The sequence below is a fragment of the Lynx rufus genome, unplaced genomic scaffold, assembly GCF_022079265.1.
Source record: "Lynx rufus isolate CCGP_SWC_20201006 ecotype Redwood Valley unplaced genomic scaffold, mLynRuf1.p SCAF_12, whole genome shotgun sequence".
In the NCBI taxonomy this organism is placed as follows: domain Eukaryota; kingdom Metazoa; phylum Chordata; class Mammalia; order Carnivora; family Felidae; genus Lynx; species Lynx rufus.
In genome coordinates this window covers 23,835,183-23,845,401 of record NW_025814826.1, presented here as the reverse complement: position 1 = coordinate 23,845,401, position 10,219 = coordinate 23,835,183, and the positions used below count along the sequence as shown (strand labels likewise).

Below are 10,219 nucleotides of genomic sequence, written 5' to 3'. Positions count from 1 at the left end.
CGGGGCTAGAGCGAGGACTGAAGGCAGAGTAAACACAGCTTGTCTGAAAAACAGACACGGTCCTCGGTCCTCGTAACTTTGGCTCTCGGGGGTGCAAATGGCGTATATCTGATTCCGCTCTGTGGTAGCAAGATGCTTCTTCACCTTGGATAAACAGGAAATTACAACTAAAGGACGCACAGAGTAACCTGCTGTGTGTCACCTGCACACTGTGGACTGCAGTGCTCTTGGATTTATACATAAATACTTCAGAGCTTTAAATGGCAAAAGGCTAGATCTGTTTACCTCTGCACTGTGTACTTGGGAATTACGAAAGAATTAAGGAAATAATTTACTGTTGTAGTAAAGGCCCTGAGTGCAATATTTATAACATAAAATTCCTTCCCTTAAGAAACGTGGGGAACTCTGTTGCAGGAACTCTTAAAATGACATGCAGAACAGAATGCTCCTTTTGCAGATGAAAAGCTGAGAGCACCCTGTCCTTCCCCAACACTTATAAATATCAAGCAAGCCAAAGAGACCCTTCTCTCAGGCTCCCCGTGCCTGGATACTGTCAGAGATTCACTTTTTGTCTCTCATGAAGAATTTGCCCCTTTCAGAAATGGGCTCGTCAAAAGAGTGCCCTGCACCTCTGTTCTGCACCTTTGTTCGGAGAACCAGCAGGCTTCGTCATTACAGAACGCCTGGGTATTGGCCTTCAGGGCCCTTCACTGAGATGTCAGAGGCAAAAGCTAGAAGTGCTCCCAAAGAGATCCTAAGATTTGCTCAGGGCTGAGCAGATAGGAGGTGACTGGGACAGCACTGGCACCCTGGGCTTCTGACTCTGGGTTCAGGGTTACGCCTGCTTCTCCTAAAATGCTGAAGGTCCCAGACATCCATGCAGCCATGCTTCTAGACCCACAACCATCTGAAGGAAGGGTTCTCTCCAGTCACTCTAATAACTGAAACCCACTGGCATGTGTCAAACATACCTAAGAATGCTTGATCTAAAGGAAAGAATGAAAACCCACCTATCCTCATTTTTTCTAGTCGTTTCAGAGAGATGGCCAAAGTGCCTCAAATGTACCCTTCCGTGCAGCCAGTATCATTTTAGCTTTAGTATTTGAGTACCTTATAGAAAGAAAATAGATCGTTATAAGCACAACTAGCACTAAGATCAACTACAATTCCACTTACTACCCATTTACTCTCAGGGTAAACTTCTGGCTGTCACATTCATGAGATTCAGTTACCACTTCTACAAAAGGGGCGACTCTTGAGTTCCACTCTAAAAGATTCAGCAGTAAGGGGGCACCTGGACAGTTCAGTTGGCTAAGCATCCGACTTCAGCTCAGGTCATCATCTCATGGCTCATGGGTTTGAGTCCCACGTTGGGCTTTGTACTAACAGCTCAGAGCCTGGAGCCAGCTTCAGATTCTGTGTCTCCCCCTCTCTCTGTCCCTCCCCCTCTCACGCTTTCGCTCTCTCTCTCAAAAATAAACAAACATTAAAAACACCAAAAAGAAAAAAGATCCAGCAGTCGGGGGTGTGGCCCAGGAACCAGCATTTTTGGAAAGCTCCTCATGCCATCCCGATGCACAGCCAGACATAGGAACCACTGGTTGATTACAATGATTCCAAGAGAATAAAACAATTATCTCAGAAGAATAAGGGACATATTTGCATTTTTAAAAAATGTTTGCTTACTTTTTAAGAGAGAGAGAGAGAGAAACAGCGTGAGCGGCGGAGGGGCAGAGAGAGAGGGAGACACAGAATCTGAAGCAGGCTCCAGGCTCTGCCGTATCAGCACAGAGCCTGATGTGGGAGCTTGAACCCAAGAACCACAAGATCATGACCTGAGCTGAAGTCAGAGGATAAACTGACTGAGCCAACCAGGTGCCCTGACATATTTGCATTTGATGTTAACCCAAACCAGGCATGAACCTGGGAGGATACAATCCTAATTCAAGAAAGGCTTAAATTTAGCATGTATAATTTTATAGACTGAGATTAAGAGGGGGGAGAAAGCAGCAGGCCATGTGATTGCTGGCAGGATTTTCTCAGCTCATTTGTATAGAGTGCTTTAAACAGGCCTGGGTACACAGAAAATGCTTAATAAATGTTAGCAATTATTTTTAGTATTGAGTAGAAATTGCATTGATTAATTTGGGGAAATTGTAAATGATCATTAAAGTGGGGAATGGTCAGCTCTTTATGTGAGCAAAATGCATCTCAGAAATTATATATAAATATCAAAACAAAACTTCACTGGTATGTTAATTTCTTACATTTTCCCACCAAGCGATATTGGCTAGACCTCTTCTTACTCTCACCTTGCTTTGTCTTCTTTAAAACTGGTATCGATCCCTTTCTTTCTGAAAAATAAATACTGAAAATCATCTGGAAAAGGCATATGTTCTCATTCCAAGAAACTGGAGGTGGACAAATCCTTTAGATCATCTCATCTATCCTGGGGACAAACAGTGGAAGAGGATATTGCAATATGCACGGATTAAACACACGTCTCTACAATCAAATTTCACAAACTTCTCCTGCGTTGTACCTGAGTATCTTACAAAATGTATCGGAAACAGTCATGATGGTTGAAGGTAGAAGATGTTTGGTTTTAGTTGTTTCATTTCCCCAGCTGAGTTTCAAGGGAGTGTTTGGTCTTCATAAACTTTCTGCAACATGCAGGTATCAGCCCGCTTCTTAGCCGGGACCGGGCGATACCTCTTAGCAGGTACAAAATGACTAAGTAACTTTTAGTAATGTCAGTTCCGTGCTGGGTTCTTAATGCAAGACCACTTTGTGACCCTGCTCAAATATTTTAACCCTTTCTTCTCCCCAAGGTGTCCGTTAACCAAAGCACAAGCACTATTAAAACATGATGATAAATCATAGGCATTTGCCCACTGACCTTCCTTACAACACCGAAAAAAGAAGCCGTGAGCTCTGAGGGCTCAGACCCAACTTAGACAGCGTCTCTGCTGTTGATGAATCTTTATGGAAGCCTTATCTTACATTTTTAACAGCAAAGCTCGGGCTCTGTTTTACTGAAGCTGTTTATATATCTAATCAGAGTAGATCAGGAAATGTGGTTGACAGCATAGGGCTGCCTGAGAAACATAATATTTGCTGGCCAGCCTGAAGGCGACCTCTCAGCTTAGAGGCATGATCAATGAAGTGTGCCTGAGGCCCTGTTTAGATTAAGGGAAATAGCACATTGGTGGCCACATTCATCCCAAGCAAATCGTTTTCCCTCATGCAGGCTGCAGCGAAAAGCTTTCCAATAAACCGATGACAGGATTAAACACAAGCAACTCCTCATGTGCCCCTCATGTGGCTGCGGGCCACAGGCGGGGAGGAATGCCGGCTCTCTGTGCGACTAGGAGGAGGGTGGCCCTTCAAGGACCAGCAGCCCACACTCTACCCTGCCACTAACTAGCTGTGTGTCCTACAGCTAATTAATATCTATCTCTGGGACTTGTTTCGTCATTTGTAAAAGAGAGATGCATTAGTCAGGGTTCTCCAGGGTTAAAATACACAGCCCCCCGCCCCCCACGTGCGCACACACACACGCATGAGAGAGACAACGATGTATTTTAAGGGACTGGTACACAGGATTGTGAGGGCTGACAAGTAAAATCTGCAGTTAGAGCCCCAGGGAAGAGCTGGTGCCCTTTCGGGTCCAAAGTGTTCAGGAAGCTGAACTCCCTCTTCGTCAGGGGAATTCAATCTTTCTCAAGGCCTTCAGCGGACTGGATGAACTGGATGAACTCAACCACATTATAGAAGGCACTCTGCTTCACTCAAAGTCTACTGATTTAAATGTTAGTCTCATCTGAAACATGCCTTCAGAACCACATCTCGGTTAGTGTTTGACCCCAAACTTGGAACCATGGGTACCACAGCCTAGCCAAGTTGACACGTAAAGTTAACCGTCACAGGGCATCATGACAACATTTCGCTCAGATAGGTCTGAGGAAAATTAAGTGCAAATGCCAATAAAACACTTGGTGCAGGCCTCAATAACTGACTCTTTGTGTCCTAAGATTTGGGGCCGATTGACTAATAAAGGTTACATTTTAAAACATTAGAAAACCTGAGTTAGCACTGGGCATGATTCAGCATTACCATCTGATAGCACCTGTTTCACACTCCTTCTCCGCCACAAGGAGGACTCGTGGGCTTCAGCGGGTGTCCCTGGAGAGTGAAGGATGACACATTTGTTGCGAAGGCCAGTTTATCAGCTCCCAGACTTTTTAAAGACTTACCTTCTGTTGTTGAAAACCAATAAAGAACCTTTGTGGGCACAGTCAACTGTTCATGGATGTTTCCCTAGCACTGGCCCCAGCCATTTGGAACACGAAGTAGCATGTTAAGGGCTCATTTAACTTACAAAGTGCTTATCCCAAAGTTGGAAAAGGGTGCTGCGGAATGCGGCCTCCACGTATATCTTGTTCTCGTGGTATGAAATACGGCGGCAAAGAAAACTTCATTGTTTCCATTGCCAGGTTCTTTCATGACAGGGGAGCCTGGACAGTTACTGGTGGAACGCTACCTTTCTAAGATTTATTAGGAGTCATAGAGGGCTCAGCAAACTCGGAAGGTACCTTTGTATCCTACAGCACTCAAGACTGATTTAATTTCATGTCAGTCCTGGAACTGCAACCACAATATGAACTGCAACTTTATAAATTGCTCCTTGGAGCAGCTGCCCTTACAGGTGGGGAGTCAAATGGGTGGAAATGTGGAGGAAGCCGGACGACTGAGAATCGGCACACTGAACGAGCAGATACATTTCACAAACTCTGCGGTTCTCATCTGTCCCCCATCTCACCCCCAAAGCCCCTTCTTTCCCTTGTGTTTGTCTCCTGCTGAAAATATTCTTTTTTTTTTTTTCAGAGGGATGTCATATGAGATGTGAGGGAGAAAATGAATTATGCTACCATAGTACGTAAGGCTTTTGGATTTCCAAAGATTATTTCATCAAAATCCTGCTTGTAAGAAACGCAGAATAAACAGAGTAAAGCCTAATTTACATCTCCTCTCACAACAGCGTCCCTGATGAGAATGTTAAAACAAACTGATGTCACTAAGAAAACAAAGCTAACACTCAGAAGCACTGACTTCTTACAGGAGCTAGAAAATGGTTTCATAGCATCAATTAAGCCATGCCTTAAAATGAACGTGCAACAGACAGTGTTACTGGAAGGAAAGCACATACCAAGTATCAGGGCAAATCTCCCAACAGTCTAGTAGTTCCGTCACAGTGGAGCACTGTCTTTGCAGGTGGTGGTAGCCAGTTCTCTTTGGTCACTTGGAATTATTCTGGTCCAAGCATTTGTGGACAGTGTGGGGACAGACTTGGTGATAGGATGGTCACAGTAGATTGAGAGAGGTATTCCATGCCTTGAAAGCATAGTTGTGGTTAAATCTAAAAAAGAAAAAAAATCTTTTAGAAGAAATGTAACCTAAAAATAAAGTTAAAAAGCACAGGATAAGGGGTGTATGGGTGGCTCAGTCAGTTGAGCATCCAACTTCAGCTCAGGTCATGGTCTCATGGTCCGTGGATTTGAGCCCAGTATTGGGCTTTGTGCTGACAGCTCAGAGCCTGGAGCCTGCTTGGATTAGGTGTCCCTCTCTCTCTGCTTCTCCCCTATTCATTCATTCAACCATTCATTCTCTCTCTCTCTCTCTCTCTCCCCCCAAAATAAATAAACATAAAATTTAAAAAAAAAACACAAGATAATGAAATATATTAGCACAGGTTGCCAGCTCTGATCGTCAGGTTTGAAGTACATGCTCTTACAGCATTCACTATACCCATTATAATTCATCAGCTAACACAGATCCACAGTCACATGGTCTCCATGTCTTACAAAGAAATGTGGTCTTTGTGCTACTCACATTTCAGATATTTAGGCAGATTTCTAGAATGAAATTAAATGCTTATGTTTGCTCTCGCCAAAACTGGTCTCTACATGGCTTTTCACTGGGCATTTTAATGATTAGAAAACAAAAAGAATCACAACTATACATTTACAAATCTCCAGGCTTACCAACATCTACCACCCTTGTGAAGAGAGCACACTGATCTATAGCATAACACACACGTGCTCAGGTGCACAGACACCTCCCTAGCAGCCCAGATACAGGTTAATCTGGCACAACTTTACACTATTCATTCGTTGTGCGCTCACTGCTTTTTTAAAAAATTTTTTTAATGTTTATTTTTGAGAGAGACAGAGGGCAAGCAGGGGAGGGGCAGAGAGAGAGGGAGACACAGAATCCGAAGCAGGCTCCAGGCTCTGAGCTGTCAGCACAGAGCCCGACGCGGGGCTCGAACTCACAAACTGTGACATCATGACCTGAGCCGAAGTTGGACCCTTAACCGACTGAGCCACCCAGGCGCCCCTCTGCTCCTCTCTTTAATAAGGGGATTTCCTTGTGGGGTGCCTCTCCTCTGAAATCAAACATAGAAGAGTCACAAGAAGTGTATCTCTTGTCCCAAACCTCAAAGCAGAAATGAGGGTTTTAGTCCCGGTCTAGTGTCATCCACCTGATCTGCATTTCCAGCTCGTCACTCAGCATCCACCATCACCCGACTACACCAGAATTGAAATAGGCGGGATTCAAACGTCGTGGACATTGGGACATACTTCTCATCCCTGAGCTGTGCGTCTGCTTCAAGATTGAGAGGGAGGAGAACTAGGGAGTGTATTCCTTTACTGAAGGGATATTGTGTGTAACAGCGGTCGGAAGGAAGGATTAAAAATATGTATCTGGTTCCAAGACATGTCTAGCACTTCTGGAGGCACAGAGTTGTGAATTTCTCACTTTGAAGTGGTTACTTTCAGGGTCACCTGGGGTGGCTCAGTCGGTTGAGCGTCTGACTTCAGGTCAGGTCACGATCTCCAGGTTCGTTTTGTCAGTTCGAGCCCTGTGTTGGGCTCTCTGCTATCAGCACGGAGCCTGCTTAGGATCCTCTGTTCCCTCCTTTGTGCACCTCCCCTGCTCGCTCTCTTAATAAAGAAAACACTTTAAAAAGTGATTACTTTTATGTCATGTTAATTTCATCTCAATAAATTATTTTTTCAAAATGTATTTATCCACGGAGCAGTCACCTAAACGATCTAAGTGTCCAGCAATATCCTCCCCCACCCTCCCTCCTCCCGTCGCTTTCTTTGGTTGCATTTTAAGCCTCCTGGTATCGGTCACATTGACCGGGCCCGGTCCTGGCCCACTGTGAGGTGGGTGAAGTGTGGCTGATGGCCTCCTCGGCCCCTGCCGTCCCTCTCATCTGCTCCATCAGTGTCCCCAAGCCCCCATGTCTTCTTGCTACTCGGTACTTCCAAACCCAGAGAAAGGAACCGGAATGAACATATTTGGAGGTAGCAGATTGATGTTTTACTCCCAAGCGTTGGGGTTTTGTTCAGCCAATTACGCACCACATAAATATATCTTGAGCATGTCAGGTGTGCCGGGAACAGCGATGCGTAGTGCAGTTGTGTCGGTGACCCGGACAGGGTTAGAAGTCACCCCGGCTCTCAGGCGGCTTGGTCTAGTGGGGAGTGTGTAGTCAGAAATCTGAACACCGCGATACGGCATGTGCTGGCAGGCATGTGCTTCACAGAGATGGTGGCATTCGAGATGGAGTCTGACTGGCAAGTTGTTCTTTCCTGGGCTAAAGGAGAGGTACAGCCAGGAAGAGAAAGTCATGGAGCTGTGAAAGGGCCAGAAATGTTCCAGGAAAGGTAAGAATTTCGTGTGCCCGAAGCAAAGGCAAGTGATCCGTGGCTGAGGAGCTCCCAGCCTAGGAGCCGCCTTCTAACAGCGTGGGAGCGAAGATGGGGTTCTCAGAGGCTCTGGGAAATGGCCAGAGGACAGAGTCTGGGAGGCGTCTGCGATCTCGACTGAGTGGCAGGGGTTGTGAGTGAGAGAGAGGGCGAAGGATACACAAGTCGCCCGCCTGAGGGGCCCGAGGGCAAGTCACACCGTGGAACAAAGTCACCACTTAAAGTAATGGGAGAGGCCTGTAATGGCAGTACCAGATGCTGTGGCAACTTGACTGAGAGGCAGATGGGGGGCAGAAAATTCTCCCTCAGACCCTTTCAAAACCTCCTTTCGGGTTAATGATACCTGTGCTGATTCAAGAAGAGAGTCCAACAATAACGAAAAGGAGGCTTTGTGTCAAACTCCACAAGCTGAGTTAATTTTGAAGGAGAATTTTAACAACGGTCACACACACTTTTCCACACTCAATTATAGAATATGCATTTCAGTCCCCAAATAAGCTTCAGTCTGTGACCCAAAGTTAGTTCATTTTCAAGTAAACTTTAAGCTATGCATTTTCTTTTTAGTCTGATGGAAAATTATTTTATTTGACAAGGACCTAAGGAAAAGCATTCTGGTCAAAGTTAAAACAGCACAGAACATTCATTTAAGAAATCCTTTATAGGAGGTGCTATATTTTTTCTGGAATATTTTTATGACATCTAATGGGTCAAATACACAATAAATTACTTCTTTCAATGTGAAATTCTATCTAGATCAAGTTACGCCCATCGTGTGCCTTTGTCTACCTGTGAAAACACCCAGCCGCTTCCACAGCCAATACCTGCTACATCGCCAGCATCATAAACCTAAAAGTCACTTCTATTACCAGGCGGGAGGCAGATTTCCTATAGAGTGGTTTTCATTTGGCTTTTCTATTTTATTCTATCTTAATAACCTTTCTATTGTAAGCATCTCATTTTAAAAGCGGGGAGAAAGGTTAACAGTACTATATAAAACCATAGATGGACCAAAACTAAATGAGAGTTGATATAAACTAATTTGAACCCATTTATTTCTGTGAACTATGCCACAAATAATCCCATTAAAAGGGTAATACAGTTTTGGGGAAAAATTCTAGTTGTGAGAAAAACAAATCAGAACATTTACATACTTCGGCATTGAAAAAATCAACTTGAGGATTACAAAAATAAGCAAGTGCCTTAAACTAATGAGATAACGAAATCTTTCCTCTTGTGAAATAAATGGTAAATTTAAAGAATCGTACCGCATGTAGTAATTAATAATATGAATGTTGCTAAGGTGGTTCCTAACTATCAACATTTCATTGTAAATTGCTAAGGTGAAGTCATTTGGACATCAGTAAATGGATTTGAAATTTTGTCCCCAATTTCCAATTATGCACGGCCCTTACTTACACATATTCAAAGGGAAAGAATAACACTAGCAAAATTCCAACCTAAAACAATGAGGAAGGTTGGAAACCAAGCTTTGGGTTTTAGGAAATCAATACATCTAGGAAATCAATACATTTAGGAAATCAATACTAAAAGCTTTACTGAGTTGACCTTGTAACTGACAAAGAAGTGAGTGTAGAATGCAAATAAAATGGAAACATTTCATATACCCACCAGAAATTTTGAAATTTTACTCACAAAACTTAGGGGAAGAGTAGACAGAATAAAAGTAGAGTAAATAATTGCAGAAAAATATATTTGGAAGGGATTTGCAGCCTTCCAGAAAAAGAGCTTTCATGTGTTTTGGTAATGGTTTAGACTCCAATGCTTTAACGTGTTTCCTGGATTTACTTAACAATTCCCAGTAATAGACTTTTATAAAAATGTTATTAAAGATTTTAAGGTTAACCTTGAAAATCTGTTAATGTATTAATAAAAGATAAAAACTTCTTATCCTAATTTTGTAAAGGTCATAACAAATCACTAATCAAATATTTTTAAAGCATCCCTTTTTACATAATAATTGTATAGTTTATTGTACAAAAAGTTGGAAGCTTCTATCAGGTGCCATGCACTGTTGGGTACCAATGATAAATAAGGTTTTATTGTTACAGTAATGTATACATTACTTGTGTGTAGATAAACTTTAAAAATTCTGTGAACATTTATTGAGTTTTCTTGACAGGTCTACTGAGGTAGAGGGGAGAAAAAAAAACTCTTTTTAAAAAAGTAGTCTCCATGCCCAATGTGGGGCTTGAACTCACAACCCTGAGAATACAGAGTCATAGGCTCGACTGACTGAGACAGCTAGGCAGCCCAGAAAAACTTTTTTTTTTTTTTACTGGAAAAAAGCTTCTTTTATATTCCAGACTCCCTGATAGGACTTTATATCTATTTTTGTCATTTTACCCTAAAGCTAGGAGGTAGCTGTCATTACTCCTTCAACATCACATATGTGGAGATTTTATCTTTAAAAATAAGGT

At 43.0% G+C, this 10,219-nt stretch overlaps 1 long non-coding RNA gene across 1 annotated transcript; it reads right to left on the bottom strand.

Annotated features, from left to right (window-relative positions):
* Positions 1 to 2,312: 2,312 nt before the first annotated feature.
* Positions 2,313 to 5,385, bottom strand: LOC124507593 (uncharacterized). Its single transcript, XR_006961034.1, has 3 exons — positions 5,210 to 5,385; positions 4,117 to 4,185; positions 2,313 to 2,354 (listed from the first exon to the last, which is right to left on the bottom strand). It is a non-coding gene; the product is annotated as an uncharacterized LOC124507593 (long non-coding RNA).
* Between the last annotated feature and the right edge of the window lie 4,834 nt (positions 5,386 to 10,219).